Source organism: Passer domesticus, unplaced genomic scaffold, assembly GCF_036417665.1.
Source record: "Passer domesticus isolate bPasDom1 unplaced genomic scaffold, bPasDom1.hap1 HAP1_SCAFFOLD_37, whole genome shotgun sequence".
In the NCBI taxonomy this organism is placed as follows: domain Eukaryota; kingdom Metazoa; phylum Chordata; class Aves; order Passeriformes; family Passeridae; genus Passer; species Passer domesticus.
In genome coordinates, this window is record NW_026990149.1 from 1,526,787 (window position 1) to 1,549,939 (window position 23,153).

Genomic DNA, 23,153 nt, shown 5'->3' on the forward strand with positions numbered 1-23,153 from the left:
CAGATAAATCCATCAGGGAGGCTTCTCCCTGCTCATCCCTCTGGTGTGTTCACAGCACTCGTCGAGGATGTCACATTAATCTTCGAGGAGTACCTGATCTGCAGCAGCACCGACCTCGAGCACAAGCTGCAGTCGGTGGAATGCGCCAGCCTGTTTGTCACTGATGAGAACAGATTCATCTTCAGCAAGGCTCAGGTTGGGCAAGAGGCTGAAGCTCATTTCAATATTTACAACGCAAGCTGTCTGCCATGCGATGTGGTGCTCTCCATCGAACCCCTGCCTGGAGAGGTAAGAACAGGAGGCCAAGGTGGTGGCTGCCCTCTAAGGGCCGTGTGAGAGCCTGTTTTGTTCTCCAGATGCATTGCTGCCTGTGGCCCCGACTAGGCTAGCTCAGTGCAGGTCAAACTGCAGGGGAGAGCAGCAGAGCCAGGGAGCAGTTGTGTTGAATTCTGCATGTCTGGGGCAAGGTTTTGGCTCAAACCGCTGGGTCTTTGATGGGAGAAGTGAGTCCTTCTGAACCTCTCTTGGAAGCACACGCAGAGAGGGGCTGTTATGAACTGACATGCCAGGGCTCAAAGCAGAGCATTTCCTCAGGCTCCCTGGCTTTTCCTTCTCTTTGAAGGCCAGCTCTAGGTTATTTGCAGGGTTTTCTGTGCAGTGCCCACCTCCCATAGAGGTGGGTGCAGCTGCCAGCCCTCAAAACATACACTGCTTTAGCACAAGGTCAGCATTCCCCGGGAGGGAGGGAGCCTGCCCAGGGAGGCAGGAAGGAGACACACTGTCTGGGACTGCTCTCAGTAATGCATTTATGAATAAAACCACGTCATGTTGAAAGGTGTTTCCTCCTAACAGTGCTCTCTGGGTTCCCCCAAGGCAAAAAGCCCTATCAACAACATTTTCAAGTTACATCCAGTCAAGATGTCTGTTCCTGGCTCATCCTGTGCCATTGCTACGGTGACCTTCACCCCACCAGAGGAGAACTACAACTGCACTTTCAAGGCTTCCCTTGTCATCCCAAAAAGGTAAGTGAGCCTGTGAAATACTCTCTGGTAGCTGCCTCTCCACTGGGAAGGCACAGACCTCTTGTTAGCTCTAATGCTTTCAGTAGCCTTAGGCAGAGTACTTGGCATGAGATGATCTGGGAGGCTCTAAGAACTCTTAGAGCAGAAGCATGAGGCTGATGGTTTAGCCTGTGTGAGGAACTGTGAAGAGAGGGAAATACTAGGTAGCCAGCTGTAAGTTACTGAGATGTGCTTCAGCTGAGCTGGGGGTTTCCAACGGCAAAGGCTTAGATGAAGCAGTTTCTGTGCCAGCAGTCAGCAGTCACATTTTCCTCATTTGTTTCTGTAAAATTAAGTGATCCTCTGTGACGTGACTCCCTGGCATACATTAAGCTCTTTCATGAGAGTGATTGGAGCTGGTATGAAAGAGGAGCCCAGTTCCTCTGCCCTGGGACCTGTGGACTGGGGCTTTGAGCTTCCCTTCCTCAACCCTTTAGTGGCTGAACCAAGAGAAGACTAACTGCTAATAAACGATTGTATTTTTTACTGTTCTTGGAAAAGATCTTTCTTGAGAACGACAATGATTTCTTTTTGCCTTTTTGCTTTTGGACTGATTTCATGCTGTGCTTTTTCTTGTTGTATAAGTCTCATCTCACTGCAGCATGGGGATTTGCCATATCTCATCAGGTGCCTTGTTATTTCCCTGCTGTACTGCATGATTCAATTAAGTGAAGTTATTTGTAACTGTTATTGTGGAAGGCTTTGGCTCTTTGGAGCAGATTCCTCTTGTGAATGGCCCTGAGTGGATTGGGAAGAGGCTGGTGGGGGGCTGTGTTGTGGGGTACAGGAACAGCAGGCAGGGAAAAGACAGTGGGTCACCCTTGCAGCTTTGCTTGCCCACTGAGAAATGGGTTAGTGCCAGCTGAAATTGTTTCTGTGCCTCTCCTGCAGCTCTGTGGGAATTAAACCCCAAAGCCTGACCTTCACCATCAGTGGGAAGGGGCATGAGCCACGGGTGACAGTCGTGTGCCCAAGCGCTCGCAGCAAGAGGGGAAACACCGTGCTGTGCTGCAAGAGGCTCCGGCTGGGGGATTCAGAGATGCTGCCCCTGGTCATCCGTAATGATGGCATCATACCTGTCAAGGTGAGGAGGACCTGCTCAAGGGATGGTCTGGTTTGGGAACAAGTGCTTGTGGCACAGGGGAAGGGTCCCAAAAAACATGGCAGACCTGTGAGGAGGTGTCAGAAATTCTTTTGAAACAAGTGACTGATGTCTGTTCTCTAAGAAGGGTGTTCTTTGAAATTTTCTGTCCCATCTTTCTTCTATAAGTTGAACACCAGAAAGGTGGTGGATTATTTTCCCTCCTGTCTCTCAGGTCACCTTTTGTTCTCATGGACATGTGTGATTTCCCAGTTCCATTAGATTGTATTTCAGCCCACTTTAGTACATTTTAAGTAAACTTAATTGTGGTTGCATTACGTCCTGCCAATTACGTTTTGTCCCATTTGGTTCTGTGTCAGTTCTATCCCGATGCCTCTGAACACCCTTTTTTTCCTGGCTGGTTTGATTTAACTTTTGGGCTAAGTGCTGTTTCTAGTGGGAGAGGTTCTGGGCTCCCATGTGGGACCAGCAGCACTGCAGTGTCAGGCCTCGTGCCATCCTGTATTCACACCAGTACCATTGTGCTCTGTGTGCCCTTTTCTCAGTTTATGTTACACCTGGAGGATGAGCACAGAATGTTCTCCTTGAAAGGCAGGGCCACTGCTGTCAAGGTGTTCCACAATGGAGATGTGGAAGAGGATTCAGCTGGAAACGGTAAATTCATTTCCCATGAAGTGCAATCATGCACAGAGGGAAAACGTGTGCCCTGCTCTTGGCTTCTCTGAGCAGCAGCCACATGTTAGGCACAGTTTTGTCCCTTGGACCCTCTGTCTCCCAGCCTTTTCTCGGGGGCTTTTTGCAGGGTTTCCTCCTAGGAAGTTGCAGGAAGTTCTTCTGTTCTGCTAGACGTGGTGGGTTGAGTTGTGGGGGACTGTCACTACCTCAGTGGACCCTCTGAGGTATTTGCTGCACATGGCGTGGTACCAGCCTGAGCAGACACAGCCCTTGAGCACTCAGATAGCCAGCAGAAGCTGAAAGCACTCTTTGGCTCAGCTTTCCATATGGCTGGAGCTGGTGGGAAGCAGATGGAATGAGGGCTGGGCATCAGCCTGAGGTTAAGCTGCTTAAGTGGTGCTGTGTCTGGGAGTGGCAGGCTTGTGAACATAGGAAGAGGGTCTGCAGCCACTGGGGGTAGAACCACTGCTTAGAAGGCAGCTGGTTTCAACCTCTTATTCCTCATATATCCTATGGAAATATTTCCTCAGTACAGCTGCAGCACTTAACTCTGATTTCCATTGCTGTGCAGAGAGCAAGTCCACAAAGCCTTTCTTCCTTCTGAATCACGGGCAATCGGCAGAGTTTGATGCCATTTTCAAACCCACCCTGGCTCAACGTGTGGAAAGGCAGATTGGTGTGTTAGTGGGGGACACCTACTCTAACAAGACCATAATTGAACTGGTGGGTGAAGGCCACGGGGCGAATTCACCCTCGATGGATTAGAGGAAGGCACTGAGGAGAGGAATGCTGATGGCAGCCTGAAGGACAACATCATTGATGGTAAGAGGAGAGAGTGCCAAGGTGGAGCAAGGAAGAGGAAAATATCTGATCATATATGTCTTCCCTCTAGCCAGGCCTGGGCTGTCACCCATGGGACTTGGTGGCCATTTGGGGGTGGCAGCCATGCATGCAGAGCAGTGTGTGCTGTGCTGCACATCACTGGCTTAGGGATGTGTCAGGGTGTTTCCCTGGAAGTGGTGGAACTGCCTGGGGAACTCCCTGGCAGAGGGGGAAAGGCTTGGAGCCAGGAAGCATTGAACATGCAGGTGTCTGTGCACGTGACGGGGGCAGGTGGAGCTCCCTGCATGCTGAGGTCCCTTGCTCTCCTCCTTAACAGCTGTCAGAGTGAATCACATTCAGTTTGGGGACTGTCACGTTTGGGAGCCCTACTGCAGGACCTTCACCATCACCAGCCACGCCGAGATGGTCATGCGCTTTGAGTGGGAGGCAGAGGCCCCATTCCGGTTCTCCCCCAAGGTGAGCATGGACTGCCTCTGCCTTTCCCCATCACTCAAGCCCTGCCCTGGTGTGCCCAGGAGCTGGCACGGAGCCCTCACATGCCACTGATAGCCCATTCCAGTGCCACGTAGGAGATGCAGTCCCTGGCTTGGCTGGGCCAAGGCTGCTAGCCTTGCAGAAAAGGCTTCATGTCATGGGAGGTGGCACCTTCTGTTCATACTTTTGTCTATCCAACTTCATGTAAATCCACTCTGAGGTGCAGATTCCTGGCACAGGTGTTCACCCCATCGGTCCCTTTTGCTGTCAGTCCTGCCCTTGGCAGTGCTTCCAGTTTGGTCTTGACTCCCTGATTCTCCCTAGGTGGGACACCTCCATCATGGCTGTGCCAAGGACATCACAGTGACCTTGATGTCAGATGTCCCAGTCACCTTCAGGAGGCACCTTGTGAAATGTAAGGTGGCCAAGATCGACTTTGAGCTGCCAAAAAAGAAGGTTCAGGACTGGGATGACCAGGGGCAGGAAGAGGAAGGGAAGGAACAGAGGCAGATCAAGGCTGAGCAGCAGGAAGCACGCGGTCGAGCCCTCCGTGCATTCGCAGCCCCCACCTGTGGGATCATCGCCCCCATGGCGCTGGTGAGCGGGGAGGGGGAGCTCGGCCCAGATATCCCGGGGGGTCCCTGGGCTGGGATTTTTTTGGGGGGATGTTTGGAGAATGAAGAAGTGCAAGGCTGAGCGGAAAAGGCCCCTCGGGGGGACATCGGGGGGTGGCGGTGGCGGCTGGCGGCAGAGGCAGCCTGGAGGAGCAGAGCCCTGTGTCCCCCAGGAGCCCAAAGTGGGGAGCCCAGAGAGGGGGGAGCGCCGCCATTGGCGGGAGCCTGCAGAGGCTGGAGAGGGGCAGGGGGGACTCCTTGGAGCCCCTGCAGCCCAGAGCAGAGAATGAGGGGAGAAGGGAGCCCAAAAAGCCCCGGCAGCCCTGAATGGGGAGCGAAGAGGGGGCAGCTTTTGGGATTGCTGGGACTGCCAGCAGGCTGGGGAGGGCGGGCACCGAGGAGAAGGGGGACCCCCAATGCAAGCGTGACCCCAGCAGCTGGGACAGGGGAGTCCCGGAACACCAGAGGGGAGGGAGCAGGGACAGGGAACTCCTGGGGAGGGTTTTTCCGGGCTGACTCGTGGTGTTTGGGAGGTTTTTCTGGAGCCTAGGTCGCTGGTGACTTGTTGAGAGTGACTTGGGCAGAGGGACCTTCAAACTCAATGTGCTCATCCTTTGTTTTCCTCAAACCAGGATTTCCATTGCCAACCCCCATTGAGGCTGTGAGGAAAATGCCCCAGAACATGCAAGCAGGTGACGAGGAAGTCAGTGCCCCTTTCCCCTCTCTCCTGCTCCATCTCCCAGCCCAGCACAGCCCCGGCTGCAGGACAGCCTGGGGGCATCTCCTTGCCCTTGCCTGTGGCCCGGAGGCAAATGCCATCCTGTCCTTGTCCTTCCTCCCCCAGAGCAGGAGCTGAGGATGGAGAGCAGGGAGGACAAAACCCCGTGGCAGAACCTCGTGGCAGAGGCCGTTTTGAGCGGCTCCACGGCGCAGGAACCCAACGGGGAGGAAAAGCCCCGGAGATGCCGCACGAGGAGGGGCTGCAAACGCAGCCCAGGTTGCTCTGAGGAGTAAAGATCCACCCTGTGCCAGGAAGGTGGACAGAGCTTCAGCCAGAGCTTGGAGCTGGTGGTCCATGAGTGGGTTCCTGATGGGGAGAAGCCTCACAGGTGCTTGGAGTGTGGGAAGAGCTTCTGGTGGATCACCAGCCTGATCGTGCACCAGAGGAGCCACACTGGGGAACGGCCCTACGAGTGTGGGGAGTGTGGGAAAGGCTTCAGGTGCAGCTCTGAGCTCATCACTCACTAACACATCCATACCGGGGAGAGGCCCTATGACTGTCCCGAGTGTCAGAAGAGGTTTCAGACCAGCTCCAGTCTCCTCCAGCATCAATGGATTCACACAGAGGAGAGGCCCTTCCGCTGCCCGGACTGCAGAAAGGGCTTCAACTGCAACTCAAACTTCGCCAGGCACCGGTGCATCCACAGTGGGGAGAGGCCCTACGAGTGTCCCCAGTGTGGGAAGAGCTTTACCCACAGCTCTAACTTGACCAAACACCAACAGAGTCACCAGTAAGGGAAGTCCTGCAAGTGCCCTGAGTGTGGGAAGAGCCTCGTGTGCTGCTCCAGCTTCATCCCCCATTGGAGAACCCGCATTGGGAAGAGACTTGCTGATCCATGTTCCCTGTGATCCATGGTGGGAAGACACTTGTCACTTTTCCTGCCCCTGCTAGTGACCTGATGTGGGATTGAAGAACAAGAGGGTCTGGCTAGAGCCGTGTCATTACACTCACTCCCACCTCAGGTCATTGCCAGGGGGAGGAAAGGGACTCTCTCTCTCTCCCTGAGGAGAAAGGTGTCCTTTTTCCAGGCAGGAGGAAATACGTGGCCAGGAAGAGCCACTCAGTGGTGATGTTGTAGTTTTCCCTGTAAATAGTTTTTCTTATCCCTTCTGTTATCAATATTGCTTTTTTTCCTGTTTGTTCCTTATCTCATTGCTGTTCCCAGTAAATTGTTCTTATCCCAGCCTGGGATCTTTGCCTTTTTTTCTTTCCATGGGAGGCGGGAGGGCAGCGAGCAGCAGCACGGTTTTAGCGGGAGCAGGAAATTGGGGAATCCCATTCCTGAACCCTGGCCCATGGAAACTGAGCATCCCAGATGGTCCCAGCCCTGGTGGCCATGGCAACAGCCTTGGGAGCGGGTCCCTGGCTGGGGCTGTGGGAACCTCTTCCCTCTGGTGCCCAGGGACAGGACTGGAGGGAACGGCTGCAGCTGAGTCGGGGCAGGCTGAGGTTGGATCTCAGGAAAAGGTTTTTCCCCAGAGGCTGCTGGGGCACTGCCCAGGCTCCCCAGGGAAGGCTCCCAGCTCCAGGGCTCTCTGAGCTCCAGCAGCGTTTGGACAGCGCTGCCAGGCCCAGGCTGGCATTGTTGGGGTGTCCTGTGCAGGGCCAGCAGTTGGACTCCAGGATCCTGATGGGTCCCTCCCAGCTCAGCCAGTTCTGTGGATCTGGGATCCCGTGACCCTGGGGATGGGGCTGCCAATGGTTGCCATGGCAACGGGCTCTGGCTGCAGGCCTGAGCTGGTGTCCATGGCACCCACCCCTGGCATGGGGTCTGCATGGAGCTGCCGAGGGACTGAGCATGGCAACAGGGGGCTGGGGATGGTTGCCATGGAAACTGACCATAGCAGCAGGGGGCTGGGGATGGTTGCCATGGAAACTGAGCACAGCAACAGGGGGCTGAGGATGGTTGCCTGCCAAGGATCACATTTGTCACAGGCACTCAGAAGGATTCCATGGGGACTTTCCAAGAGTCTCCAGGCTGTTCAAGAGCTGGAATGTCACAGGCAGAGACAGGGGCTCCATGGACACCTCCCAGGGGTTTCTGGGGATGGTAAAGGGCCGTGTGATCAGAGCCAGTCACAGCCATTCCATGGTGACATCCCATGGCACCTGGGGCTGCAAAGGCACCGATCTGTCACAGGCACTGACGGGGGCTCCACGGTGACATCCCAGGAGTCCCCAGGCTGCCAAAGAGCCGGGATGTCCCAGACACTCCCAGGGGTTCCTGTCATGGGCACAGTGGCAGCTTCAGGCAAAAGCTTTATTTCTTTATTGGAGAAACTCCTGCAGATTCATGAGATGGAGAAATGACACCCAACAGCCACCATGGATCCTCAAACCCCTGCAGGGCCCCTAGACTTCCAAAATTTATTTTAGTACAGGAGAGTGGGAGTGGCTGGATCCAATCCCAGCCCCAGACTTTGTCAAAGGTGTAAAAGATTGGACAGGTAGAATTGAACCTTAATGCAATTTGTCCCACAGGATTATCGATGGAATTCTAGATAAATTTATATAAATACAGCTCTGATTGATTCTGATCATGATTTGACAGAATGGTTTGTTTACACCACAGATTAAATTTTTTAAAAGATAGTTATTTACTCCACAGTACAGGAGATATAACAATTATTAGAATATAGTGATCTAGGAAGCAATTTTGATGTCAACAGAGTCTTGCTGGAGTTGTTGGAGCCCATGGCAGTTCCTCCTGCTCCATCAGGAACTGCCTTTCCTGTGCCAGGAGCAGGGCAGGTCCCGCTGCAGGAAAAGCCCCAGGCCAGCCCCAGCACAGGGAAGGGCTCGGGCACAAGGGCAGAGTGCCGTGCTGGCAGCTGTGCCAGGCAGAGCCTGAGGCACCAAAGGCACCTTGGCAGCAGCAGCTGCTTGCAGGGCATGGCCAGAAGCCTCCCTTGGCAGCCCGGCCTGGTGGTCAGCACTGCAGAGCTGCTGCCTCAGGGCTCATTTCTGCCTGGGCTCTGAAAAGCCACTTCTGCTCCAGGAGCCTGCCTGGGAAGCCATTGGCCCCAGCACCTTGGGGACAAGATATTTATGACAAAACTCTTCATGCCAGCAGAGACAAGGCAGGGGCAGAGGAAAGGGCAGAGCCAGGCCCAGGGGACAGGGCTGCCATGGTGATGGCTGTGAGGTCACTGCCCCTGCAGCAGCCTGGCTGCCCTCAGCAGACATTCTGGCCAGAAGCGTTGTGAGGGCACCCAGCACATCAGAGAACCCACACAACAGGAATTCTGTTCTTGGGGAGGGGAAAGGGTTTCGCTATGTCAGGCTGCACAAAACTCCTGCTCTTGGACAATTCTCTGGAAAAACAGTTGCAGTTTTGGGCCACTCTCATCATTGTAAAATATTTCCTCCTTTTAACAAATGTAAATCCACCCTCATTCAGTTGAAAGATGTTGGCCCTCATCCTGTCACTGCAAGATTTGGGAGAAAATAACTTTGACCACTATTTTTCCATTTTCACAGACCTTGGAGAAGACTGAAAAATCTCCCAAGATGGGGTTTGGAGGCCTCATCACATAACCAGCAGGGAGAGGCTGATGGCTCTGGGCTCAGTGGTGTTGAGACTGAGGACAGAACAGGAGTAGTCCGGGAGGGAGTGAAGGATGGTATCAGAGAGGAGTTTTTCTTGTAAAAAGCAGCTAGAGAAAGAAATAATGGCACCAAGGGTGTGGAGTGCCCCTGCCCCATGAGGTAGGGATTCTACCCAGACAGACACCATTGGGCGAGGGGTGTAATTGAAAGCAGATTCCACCCCTCCACCCTGTGGGGTGTGCCTCTGCATTCCCGGGAAAAGACACTCCACCCCATCTGGTCAAATAAGGAATGGCCCCAGAATGTTCTTCCTTTTCTGTACCCTCATTGGTTTAAATTCTACTGCAATGTCTCCAGCTTAGATTTTTTTTTTGGTTGTCCTCCTTGAGCCACCCATTTCCAGTCCCCTGCTCCTTCTGCTATTAGACCCTGACCCTAAACTTCACCTCTAAACCCATGACCCCACCCCCTTCATTTCTTCTCTTGGTTCCCTGGCACAATAAAGGATCCTGGGTTTTGCTAAACAAGATCCATCCTGTTGCCTTCCTTTCCCTGTTGGTCATCGGTGCCTGCCTGAGGTCTGAGACTCTGGGCCCTGAGGGAATTGTTGCGCCCCTCACTGTGGTGGAACACAACACAGGGGCAGCTGGGGAGGCCCAGACTGGACATGAGGAGAAAGGAATTTCCCTGCCAGGGCAGGGCTGTGATGCAACACATCCCCCAGAAGAAGCCTGGAGCAGCCCAAGGCTTTGTGTGGGCAGGCAGAGGCAGGCAGGAGGCAGAGCTGTCAGCAAAGGAAGGGGCCAGCCAGGTGGGGCAGCCGGGGGATGACGACAGCCTGCAGGGACAGAGGCACAGGTTTTCTCAGCATCAGAAACACCTTTTCCTTGCTTGTCCCTAGCTGTCATCACTGCCTCCAGTGTTCTGCTGTACCTGGAACATGGGGATACTTTTTTGGTCCTGTTCCTCAAAAGGATTTAAGTATGAGAAACTTCAGTGTTTCACTCCCTTTTGAGTCTCTGAGAAGTTTTTTGAGCACATTCTGAGGCACTGAGTCTGATGCAAAGAGTACCAAAGCCCCAGAGGGTGATTAAAGTCCTGGTGCTGTGTCTGTGCTGCTGAGCTGTGCCGGGCTCCTGGCCCAGAGGCAGCTCCTGGCAAGGGCAGCGCTGCAGAGAGACAGCTCTGGCCAGGAGCAGCTCCTGGGCACAGCCCAGCAGGGCTGGGGCACTGCCAGGGCAGCTCAGGGACACCAGCAGGGCACAGCCAGAGCTGACAGGGCTCAGCACTGGCAGGGGCTGGGGGATGTCCCAGAGGGGGCTGTGTCACAGCGGCACCTCTGTGGCTGTGTCCTAGAGGCACAGAGCAGCTGTGATGTCAGCAAGGGGCTGTGTGACAGCACAGAGTGGGCTGTGTGAGGTCACAGGTTGGGCTATGACATCACAGTTTGTTGTGTGAGGTCACTGGGCAGCTCCAGCATCATAGAGGGGATTGTGTGACATCACAGAGCAGGCTGTGACATCATGGCATGGCAGTATGACGTCATAGAGCAGATTGTGAGGTCAAAGTATGTGCTGTGACATTACAGAGTGGCAGCATGACATCACAGAGAGGGTTTTGTGACATCACTGAGGGTGTTGTGACATCACTGACGGTGTTGTGACATCACAGAACTGTCTGTTATGTCACAGAGTGGGATGTGAGGCCATGGAGCAGAGTCTGCCATCATGGAGGGTGGCCCTCTGACATCAGAGAGTGGGTTGTGACACCACTGGGTGATGGCGCAACATCATAGAGCCAGGTGTGACATCACAGAACAGACTGTGACATCACATGGTAACTTTGTGACATCGCCAAATCTTCCGTGACATCACAGAGCAGCTTTATGATATCAGAAACTTATATCCCAGCACTGGCCCTGTGATATCGTGAAAGGGCTTTGTGACATCACAGAGCAGTTGTGTGTGTCATCACTGAGTTGCCTGTGACATCATAGAATAGGTTCTGTGACATCATAGACTGAACATCATAAAATGGAATCGGCCATCACAGGGTGACTGTGTGACATCACAGACGGGATGTGACATCACAGAATGGCTGTGTGACATGCCAGGGTAGGTTGTGTAATATCATAACATTAAACGTGACATCATAATGTGGGCTGGGACATCACAAATGGGCTGTGTGACATCACAGGGGCTGTGTGAGGTCACTGGGGAGGTCACTCTGCCCCAGCCCCCCCTCACAGTTCCCCCAGAGCAGTCCAACCCTGCTCGTGCACAGTGGGGTTCCCTGTCCCCCCGGGTCCCCCCGCCCCCAGCGCCGCAGCCTTCCCCAGAGGATGTTCCACGAGATCGACCCCAGAGCCTGACACGGGGACGGGGGGCTGGGGCTCTGGGGGGTGGGACAGGGGGACAGGGACCCCCAACAGTATCCCTGTGTCCCCCAGGGCCAGAGCCTGGGCCAGGGCTCCTTCACCCTGTTACGAATGAGGGCTTGAGAGTGCTGAGAAAATCCCCAGCAAGGGATCAGCAAAAGCCAGATTTAATATTAAGCAACATCACCACAAAGTTCCTTGGCAAGAGTCACTCTGCTCCTGACTGGACACTTCAGGCACAACAAGGAAACAAAGCAACTAAAAAACCAAACAAAATCCAGGCAATCAAACCAGAAGTGAACTGAGAACTGTTCCTGTATGTGATACAAGGACAAGGATATCCTTGCTTTGTGAGGGCAAGGATAAAAGGAATACGACCCAAAAGCTTACAGAGCTCAAACTTAAAAAGACTTAACTTATATCTTAACCTACTGATCCCTTCAACTTTACAATATAGGAAAAGAACAGAGCTTAATAGTATTTAACCTAACTTGTAACCCTTGACTTAGCAATTTAACAGAAGAATAACACTCAACAGTATTTAACTCAGCTTATTACTTATATTAAGCATAAGAACTTAGCATAAGAACAACTCCTAGCAGCATTTAACTTGGGTTATTCCTCATGACTTAACCTCACTTACAGGCCTGACTGACTCAGCTATCCAAGGCACTCCAACCCCTCCGAGAGCAGCATTTCTGCCACATCTCCCCAGCACAGGCACTCCTGTGTGCACACAGACACAAAGAGGCAGTGCAAGGCACCTGTGAGAAATTCCCCTGAGGGCAGGAAATGCTCCCTGTGGATGCTTTGGCATCTCCCCAGCGGGTGAAGGGTTGAGCCTGGAGGAGTGGGGGGATCAGCCCAGGCTCCCTCGTTGTTCAGGATCCCCGAGTGCAGCAAACGGGAGAGTTCCCGGCTGGGAGAGGCCCCACTCAGAGGGAGTCCCTGGCCCAGGAGAGCTCCAAGGGGCTCCTTTTGCAGCGCTGTTTGTAGGGCCCCAAGAGAGGGGCTGCAGTCACAGCAATGGTTCCTCCTGGCCACACTTGGCATCAACAGCTTTCTTTGGCACTGTGAGAACAGGGATGTTGTGCCACTGAGGGAACAAAACCAGTTGCCAGGGCTGCTCCTCCAGAAACCAGGAGCTGGTTGGGCACAGCAGTGCCTGGAGCAGACAGTGTTTGTGCTGAGCTGCAGAGGAGCTGAGCCCAGGGGCTGTTGGCCAAGGCCGAGGCCCAAGGAGCATTTCTGAGCTGGCAGGGCGGCCTGAGAAGGGGAGGGGGGAATGCAGCAGCACAGGGCCCATGGAAGCAAGGGACCATGGTGACACTGTGGGGCCCTGTGAGACCAAGGGACCATTGTGACACTGTGGGGCCCTGTGAGACCAAGGGACCATGGTGACACTGTGGGGCCCTGTGAGACCAAGGGACCATGGTGACACTGTGGGGCCCTGTGAGACCAAGGGGCCATGGTGACACTGTGGGGCCCTGTGAGACCAAGGGGCCATTCTGACACTGTAGGGCCTCATGGAATCAATGGGCCAAGTTAATGCACTGAGAAGTGTTTTTTGTGAATTGAATATCTTTTGTTGGTATTTCTCCAGTGCATCCAACTCAAAGTACAGAAACAATTCTAATTACTTTTTAATGTCTTATTGAGACATTTAATTAATTTTTGGAGGGATGAGTGTCTGGGCTTGTCTGTCCTGCTTGGCACAGCCCAGGCAGGGCTTTCCCAGCCACATTCCACACTCCATTTCCCAGCTGGAGCCACTGGTGCCTCTGAGTTCTGCTGGCCCAGCCCCAGGGACGCTCTCCTTGTCTGCCCATTCCCCCACGCTCTCTGGGCAGGGATGGCCTCAGTGGGGGCTGCTGACATCCTCAGCAACTTGCAGAGGCTCCTGCTGAATTTTACTGCTCCAGAGGCTTGAAGTGTATTCAAACTGAATATATCATATTTAAAAACACCATGAGAAAAGATTTTTAGGTCCTGTATTGGTTTTTCTTCCTGTTAACACATGGATATGTGCAATTTCCAATTGACACTGAATCCAAGTACCTCCTCATGCAGTTTGAATAGATTTGAAAATCAAGACCCTTCATGGCTGACAATCAATCAGACTCTGTCCCTGCCCCCACCCCACCATTTCCCCCATCCAAGCCCTGGCACTCAGAGCAGCCTCGTGCAAATCTGAGCTCCCTCCAGCCCAGGCTGCACCTGTAGGTTTCAGCTCTTTGGCTCCAACTCCCACCTGCTTTCCTTGGAGAAGGAGCTGCCCGAGACACAGGGGGATGTTCATTTATTGTCAGCCAACAAAGCCAAGGGAAATCACAGCTCCATCCAATGCAAAAGTCATTCTTCTCCCTGGCTCTGCCCTGCCCCTGATCCCCGCAGCCTGTCCTGTTTCCTTCATCCCTCCAGTGCCAGGGACTTTCTGGGAAAAGGAAGCTGTGCTCTGGCTATGGAGGGAGGTCCAAGAGCAGCCACTGGAGTGGGAACCACAACTCATCAGGTTTGTGTCCTTTGAAGGATGAGGAACTGGTAAGACTCTGTCCTGGTTTAGGGAAAATTTGGAAGAAATCCTCCAAAAGGGCCCCCCCAGAAAGAAAACTCACATGGCCCCTCTCCCCAACTCTTTTGGGAAGAATTTCCTCGGAGAGAAGTGGAAAAACCTGTTTATTTAACAGGCAAAGGGCTCCCCAGCACAAAAAACGAACAATACCACAGGACAAAACTCATTTGTCGCTCTGAAGAGATGACAAATTCAGAAAGTCTCTCTGGTGGCTGGTCGCTCTGTTATCAGTCCCTCTGGCACTGGGAAAGGCTGCTGCCCAGAGTAGGCCCTGGCAGGCTACAAAGTGCGAGCTCTCGCTGTTCCCCTGGGTCCCAGTCTGGAGCAGGTTTGAACAGTTCCAAAAAAAGGGAACGAAAACCAGTGCAGGGAAAACTTCTCTGCCTCAGCTAGCAAAACTAACTAAAAAACAACAGAGCACCGTGTTCTGTCCCGTCTGTGCCCAGACACCACAGTGCAGGAGTGAGAGCAGGCTGATAACAAACTCCATGCTGCTTCTTCTCCCTGCCTTTGCTCTCAGAGTCAGGCTTGCAGGCACAGAATATAATATCCAGCATCAACAGAACACACAACTGGGGATAAAAGCATCATAACATCACCCTAGGACACTTATATGCTTATTCTAGGAAGACTAGTAATGTTTTACTGCAATGATTTGGCTAATCATCACATAAACAAATTTATATATTTTAAATATCTCTTGCTTGCAGGAGTCTGATGCAATTTTCTCTTTTCTGGTAAACCCATCTGTTGTATTTGCAGGGTTCTCAGACAAAGAAAGGAATGATGATTCTGACTCCATGTACTCAGAAGGCTAATTTATTATTTTATGATACTGCATTATATTAAAGAATGCTATACTGAACTATACCAAAGAATACAGAAAGGATGCAGACAGAAGGCTAAAAGAGAATAATGAAAAGTCATTACTCTCTCCAGAGCCTGGACACAGCTTGACCCTGATTGGCTATTGAGTCAAAACAATTCACATGAAACCAATGAAACAATCACCTGTTGGATAAACAATCTCCAACCACATTCCAAAGCAGCAAAACAGAGGAGAAGCAAATGAGATAATACTGTTTTCCTCTGAGGCTTCTCAGCTTCCCAGGAGAAGAATCCCGGGCAAAGGGATTTTTCCAGAACATATGTCTGTGACACCCATCTGTTTTAATCTTCTTGCAATCTTCAAAGCTGTTTGTTCTTGCCAAGGTGTCCTGTTATCAAATCTCTTATGCTAAAAATGGGCCAAAGTCCATCATCTCTCTTGTGTATCCTAATAGTAAAGATCTTCTGCAGCAATTCTGCCACTTCAAGAATTCTTTCAATTGCCAGATACTGGCTTTCTTTTTCACCACTTCTTATTTTTCTATAAATACTAAGCTGCTAATATATTACTTCACATGCTATTCTTCCATAGCATCTTGATAGAATCCCAGGAGCTGATTCTCAAGAACAGCTTAGTTCCATCTTCCTAATTCAGCTATTCATCAATAACAGATACAAACCACATTCTGGCAACTCTCTAGAGTACAAGCTTATTAAAAATACACCTATCAGGATAACTTGATTCCCCACAGATCCTTAGAGGTAATAATACACAGGCTGTGATGCAGGCAAAGAAAGTGTGGCAATAGATCATCTTTTTCCACCATCTTATGTAAAACTTATTTATTAAGTGTTCATACAGTATGTCAGTTAGACACCAAAAGAGAAAACCTGCTTCAGCAGCAGCTGAAAACAAAGCTAGGATCTAAGTTGACACATTTCAAAATTTAATTTCTGGGCTTTAAAAGTCATTTGTCTCAATCCAGAACTCTATAAAGCAGTTTAGTCTCCTCTTGAAAAAATGAACATTCTCATTAGATCACATTTTCCAGTGATGCAGCTTCTGTTAGACAGCAAGAGGAAACATACAGGCAGGCACATTTCTTGCTCCTCTCTTCTCATCTCAATAAATTTTTCACCATTAGGATCAATCATGAGAAGCTGCTAGAACACAAAATTCTCTTCAAATTACATACATAAAAGGATTTTTAATTTCTTCTTCCCAAGTCAATTTCTAAGGCTTTGATAAAGATTGGCATTATGGTCTTTTCTATTCCAGATAGACAATGTTTTATTAGACTAATTCAAGTCAAGACTTCACTTTCAACTTTAACATGTCAGAATGTCACCATGCAAACCAAACCAAAAGGCAGATTCTGGCCAGAGCACTGGTTTGAACCTGCTTCAGGCTGGAGTCAGCTGACCGAGTTCTTCTGGAGTGTCTTTTGAGTGTCTTGCATGTAAGCCATGCAAGAGCAAGTCAAAGGCAGGCATCATAGAAATAGACACTAAATACATAAGGGTAGCATATTTGATTTAAAAAACTGTGCTTTTCTAAGCTGAAAATCTTTTTGCTGAGCTGGACACTGCACTGTATGACTGACATGAGGCTTTGGTCTCAGATTATGCATGAACCAATCCAGAAACTCCTGACTTCTTCATGAATTTGTATCTTATGTATTTTGTCCTTGCTTACACAGGCTAGAAAATGAAGGAAAACACGCACGATGATTAAGAAAACACAGTGCAATTTAGGAACCATTCAAGAAAATCATGGTGAAATCACCTGTATGTTATATCCAGAGATGATCCAAACAATTGCTGCTGAAGAATTTGTACCATTAACTTTATTACAAATTTTCAAAGGCAGGTGGAGTTGCTCTTCCTGCTCAAATAATTTAACAGGATTCTTGTTATTAGCAATTAAATTGTTATTTGATTCCACCCCCCAATATGATTTAGAGATTCATTAGAGCTCTAAGACTCTTGAATACGGTGTGCTATGTGGATAAAAAGACCAGAGAACAGTTAACAATTCTAGGGAATTATGTCTATCATGTAGATTGATCAGGGCAATATGTGAGCTCCTGTGAAACCCTTTTACAAAATGTTATCGTTTATCATACTTAATTTGAAAGGATTCCCTGTCTTTATCAGGTGTTAATGTCAGAGAATCACAGAACCAACTGGGTTGTAAGAGATCTCTGAGATCATTCCATCAAGCTTTGGCCCAAACACCACCTTGCCAACCAGAGCAGAGCACCAAGTGTCATGTCCAGCTGGTCCTTGAACACCATCCCAGATGGTGGCTCCACCACCTCCCTGGGCAGTGCCTTCCAATGTTTAAGAATCCTTTCTGTGAAGAAATTCCTCCTGATGTCCAACTTAACCTCCCTGGTGCAGCTTAAGCCTGTGTCCTCTTGTCCTGTCACTGGTTGTCTGTGCGGAGAGCCCAATCCCCATCTCACTACAGCCTCCTGTCAGGGTGGTGCAGAGAGTGACAACGTTCCCCCTGGGCCTCCTTTGCTCAAGACTGAGCCCTCCCCAGCTGCCCTGCTTCTCTCAGCCATTTCTCATCAGACTTATTCTCTAGACCTTTAATCAACTTCCCTTCTCTTCTCTGGACTTGCTCCAGCACCTCAGTGTCCTTCTTTGGATGATGCCAAGCTGGGTCAGAGGTCAAGCACTCCCCAAGAAGGTGCAGCCTCTGTGTGTTTGTCTGTTTCTCACCCCCCTGCTGCTCTGGGATAACGCAGCACATCTGGATTCCTTGCATCCAACCCCATCTGATGTGCCACATCTGGGTTCCTTGCATACAATCACTGTCTAACAGGCTGTGTCTGGCTTCCCAGCATGTGATTCCTAGATAACAAGTCACTACATGCGATTCTTGGATAACATGTCATATCTGGATTCCTTACTTTCAATACATTCAATTCCTGGACAATATTGCACATACATTCTCTGGCCAAGGATGGGGCTGGAACAAGAATTTCCCCTTACACTTTAAAGGCTTTTTTTTTTGTTTTTTGTTTGGTTTTGTTTTGTTTTGTTTTGTTTTGTTTTTCTGGAGAAAATGAAGCTTTGACCTGAATTCCTGGCTGCCGCACAACATCTGTCTTCTACCTCGGCTTTGGCTGCTCTTGGCTGGGAGCCTGGCTGGAAAACAAAGATCCCATCTCCCCCGACCCCCTGGGCATTGGGACTGCTGGCCATGGCCATGCTGCCCCTCGCCAATCAGTGCTTACAATAATATTTTTCAGCGGATCTGCTGGAGGACAGGAAGGCTGCAGAGGGTCCTGGACAGGCTGGATCCATGGGCTGAGACCACTGGCATGAGGTTAAACAGGACCAAGGGCCAGGTCGTACACTTTGGCCACACTAACCCTCTGCAGCTCCCAGCTGTGGAAAGTGGTTGGGAAGCTGAATGACAACAGAACCTGAGCCCAGGTGGGTGCCCAGGTGGGTGCCCAGGTGGGTGCCCAGGTGGGCAAGAAGGCCAATAGCTTTGGGCCTGTATCAGCAATAGTGTAGCCCTGAGGACCAGGGCAGCAAGAGCCTGAATGAGAGATGCGGGACTCCAGGCGGCTCTTCAAAATGCAGTTTATTGTATCCAAGATGTTTCAGCAGGCCAGGGTTGTGGGTGACAGAGCCTGCGCCTACAGCTGTCAGCTCCAGCTCCAAGCCTGGAGTCCCTTGAATTTTGGTTACAATGCATAATAAAATTTTCTTTGCTGAGTATCCTCACACAGAAGAACCAATCTATACCTTAATTTTTACCTATAGCTTATCATAACTACTATAATTATCATATTCATGTAACAATACTTCAATCACTAAAAGTTAGTACATTACAATTGAAGCACGAAATTGTTTTTCAGTTTCCTTGCAGTAGAAAATTCTGAGACCTTTTTTCTACTTGCAACATCAGCAGTTGTGTTTGCCTGTGGAATCTTTCTGCTTGGTAAAAACATCTTCTTGTCTGAGGTGGGTTTATCCTTTGCTCTAAGCCATAAAAACCCACTCTAACTAATGTCTCCATCTCTCTGGGAGCCCCCCAGGAACCCCAGCCAGTCCCGGGTCGGCAGACAGCGCCGGGCAGCCCCGACAAGGCCGACAGCAGGGGGACACTCTCCTGTGCCCCGAGGGTACCGAGGGCAGCTAGGCTAGTCACCTTTGCAGCAGAAGAGACGCTGGAGACATGGGTGGAGCATGAAAGGACCGACTCTTAGCAGGGGTTAATCCAAGGTTTTGTTCGGAGCTCCTGGGAGCTCCCCACCTCAGGGGGCCCCTGCCCAGAGTACCTGGGAGAGGTGCCAAGATTACATTTTAAAGGGAGGTATGAACCAAAAAATAGATAAGTTTGCTGACCAATAAAGAACTTTCAGGGGTGAAAACTTAGGGAATGGACATTTGGGATAGCGTATGGGGGTAGCACTTGGGGGGCTGACCCCTGGCCTCTGACTAATCACTCCATGACCTGAACTGAAAGTTCTAGATAGAAAGGATGGGATGCTGACAGAGTGATTGACAGAGAGCCTGATTGACAGATTGACGGGGATTTGGGGATAATCTCAACAAAGGAGAGGGATTCCACAGGTAAAGGGAAGGGGTACGATCAGGAGGAAACCATTTGGGAAAAATAAGGGGATACAAAACCAAAACCATTACAAAGTATAAAAACACACTACAACAAACTAACATATCCTTTACCTTCTTAGCTATCCAGTAAGACTGGCTCAGCAATTCTTTTCTTCTACATCAAAACTTGCTTTCATTTCTATTCCTTCTTCAGATTCTACACTCAAAAATCTTTCTGCCAAGCATACATTTCTGTGAGACATCCTTGTCAAACTTTCACCCTTCCCAACAAGGGCAGTGATTGTCCGGCTGTGCTGGGCACTGGTGAGGCCACACCTCGGGTGCTGGGTCCCTTTCTGGGCCCCTCAATAATAATTAAAGTTTCTCTAGCAATGGCTTTATTCATTATTTGCCTCCCTTCCCTGCCTGGCTGTGACAGGAACTACACCAAAGGGAAAGTGCCTACAGCCAAGGGAAGGCTGTGGTTGGGCACCTGGTTCTGTTTGTTGTTGCTGCTGGTGTTGTTGTTTGTTTGCCTTGTTGTACATATTGGCAAAGAACTGTTACTCCTTTTCCCATATCTCTTCCTGAAAGCCCCTTAATTTCAAAATTATAATAATATGGAGAGAAGGGGGTCACATTCTCCATTCCAGAGAGGTCCCGCAGACACCTGTCTTTAAAACCAAGACAAGATGACAATTAACAATTTATTAACAATTGTTTATTAACAATGAACTGACAATTATCAACTACTTGTCAATCTAACAAACAATTAGTTAGGTAACTTAGCTAACTAAAAGGTAAGATAAAGATGTTCTTGGAGCTTGGGAGGGCAGCTCCAGACATCTCTGGTGAAGAGTGGGAGATCATCATCATCCTCAGAAGGCACGATGTTGCCGGCTCCTGCTGGATGCTCCAGCTCACACAAATGCTGTCCCTCGGGTGGTGGTCTCCAGAGCACCTCCTCCTTGGGTCCCTGGCCTTCCTCCATCTGCACTAATGGTTCCTCGAGATTCTTCCATTCCTGGACTCTGCCTTTCACAATCACCTGCCCCATCTTGTGAGTTGGCTCCAGGCTAGGAATCCTAGGAAGAAAGGGACTGGTATTAGCCAGATGAACATTCCCAGCCAGCCGCTTTTCCGTCGCCTTGCAGAGCACACAGTGCTGCATCTTCTCTCTGTGCAAGCAGCGAGCAGCAAATGAAACAACTGCACTCGCTGCATGGAGGCTGCAGAGCTGCAAGGGCAGGAACATGACCAGTTAAATGCCTGGGCACCAACTACAGCACACAGGGTCCCATGTAGAGAAGCAGGCCTTGCTTGTCCCAAAAGGAAGCAGAGCTTGGGACTGTCTGGTCCCTGGATCTCTTGTTCCAGATTTGCAAGCCTCCAGGAGCTTACTGTTTCATACAGTGTCTATTTTCCCAGTGCCTCCCTACCAAGGCCAGATGATGATCTTTCTGTGCTTGTGTGGGTGCTTCTGCCACCTCTCTGGGGCTGCCTGTCTCCCACCTCCCCATCCCAGTCAGAGGGACTGAAGGGAGGGTGTTAGGGGATGAACCAGGCTGTGCTTGGTGATGCCCAGCACTAGGAGCAGAGGCAATGGGCAGAACCTGAACTGGAAATTGCACCTGAACCTGAGGAAGAACTTTTTTCCTGTGCAGGTAACGAGTTGCCCAGAGATGGTGTGGAGTGTCCTTCACTGGAATTATTCCAGAGCCCTCCAGACACAGCCCTGTGCCATGTGCTCTGGGATGACCCCACTTGAGCAGGGAAGTGGGACCAGATGACCTACTGTGGTCCCTTCCACCCTGTCCCACCCTGTGATTCAGTGACCCCCAGCAGTAGCATGAGTTGGCAAGCGTGTAGACGTTTCCCCCCTGCACAGCAGGGTGGTCTTAAAATTCCCAGTACACTTTGGCTTGAACTGCAGGTGAAAGGTCTGCTTCTAGCCAGGAGGGATGGTGCCATTTAGGGGCTGATGGAGAACAGGTCATGCTTAGCATCGGTGAAGACATCCAGGGAGGAGCTGGCACGCTTTGGAGACAGGTTCTTTTCTTTTGAGTGGCGCAGCTTCTTGGAGTGCTCCTGCTGCTCGTGCTGCTCCTGCTGCTACTGCTCTGGCTGCTCCTCCTGGTGCTCGGGATCCTGCTCCTGCTTGGAATCCTGCTGCTGCTGCTTGGCAGGCCGCCGCAGCCGCCGCACTTTAGGAGGCGTCTCAGGAGGATGGTCCTGCTCCCACCAGAAAAGACTCAGCAGCTTTCTGCGATGCTTCATGGTATCGTAGGAGAGGAACCGACCTGCAGGGAGGAAGAGGACACCTTTCCAAGACAAAATCCTGTCTTCCCAGCAGCTCTGCCTCCTGCTGCAGGTGGGTGGAAGAGAGCTGGGATGCACTTGGAGCATCTCTGGCTAAGTACTTTCTTCTAGCTGGAAACAGAGCCTCTGGGAGCAGGGTCTCTGCCTGCAGCACACACTCCTGTGCCAAGCAGGAGAGCTGGCTTTAGACAGTGACTTTGCATTTTCCCTGCAGTGGGGAACTGCACACAGACAGTGGCTGCAGGGCAGCTCACTCGTTACACCACCGTTTTTCCCAGTCTCAGACTCCTCAAAGAGATGACCTGACATCCCCCTTCCCAGTCCTGACCCAGCACGTGGCTGTCCCCAGAGCCTGGCTCAGCTCCTTTGCAGAGCAGGAGTGGCAGAGAAGAACAGAAGGGGCTGAAAGGCAGAGGGGGACAAGGAGAAAACTCTCCAGCTGCAGCTGGGAAAATGTTGATGAAAGTGGATGGATGGACAAGGATGAAAAAGCAATTCATGTTTTGGAGTGAAGTGCAGGGTCTTCTCCCCAGGCCCTCAGCAAGTGAAATGCCCTTACGCATCAGAGTGGTTGAATATGGCTCCTTCACTGGTTCAGTCTCTGCAGCTTTCTCCCAGGAGTATTTCAGGGCTACCTCCCCTGTGTTGTGCATCGTGAAACTGAAAAGCAAGTAGGAGGAATTAGAAAAAACAGAAAGCCCATTAAGTATAAAGCAAATAGTACAGTAATATTGTCTGATGGACTCCTGGTACCACTTTCTCCTGAGAAGCATCTTCTCCAGGCAACCCTGCCATGCTCAGACTGCTGTCCTGGGTGGCCCAAGAAAGTATTTCAAAGTCTGGAAGTTTAGAGGAAAGGGCCAACATGGTGCTCAGCACATTGAAGCTAAAGGGCTTACTCTGGGCTTTAGGTCTTGGTTTGACTGCAAACTTATTCTTGAGCAGAGGAGGACAGGTGATCTGCAGGGAAAGCAAAGCCATGGCCGTTCTCAGCAGAAACCTGTGGCAGCATTGAGCCTCTCCTGACCACCATCTCCTGCTTGGCTTCGCATGCACGTAAAGGGGCCGGTGCTGGTTTTTGTGGGACTCCTTAAAATCAGAGGGCTTTGGGAAAGCTACAAAAGGCAAGCCTCAGAGACAGCAGAACCATGATTAGAGCTAAGCAGTAAGATTTGTCAGCAGAAAAATGATGTAAGAAGTAGAAAGTAAGTAAAGACAAATAGAACAATGGTCTGTGTCTTAATGCTTGTCTAGAATAACTCCCTAAGCTGCTGAAAAGTATATCTAGCGAGTTATTGGAAGTTCTAAGCTTAATAATGGAGCTCTGTGCATTGTGTTTTAAGGCTTACAAGCAGATATTGTGTAGTTATGATATTT

At 50.7% G+C, this 23,153-nt stretch overlaps 1 pseudogene; it reads left to right on the forward strand.

Annotated features, from left to right (window-relative positions):
- Nucleotides 1-6,733, forward strand: part of LOC135292520 (zinc finger protein 420-like) — a 228,633-nt pseudogene extending 221,900 nt beyond the window's left edge.
- The last annotated feature ends 16,420 nt before the right edge of the window (nt 6,734-23,153 follow it).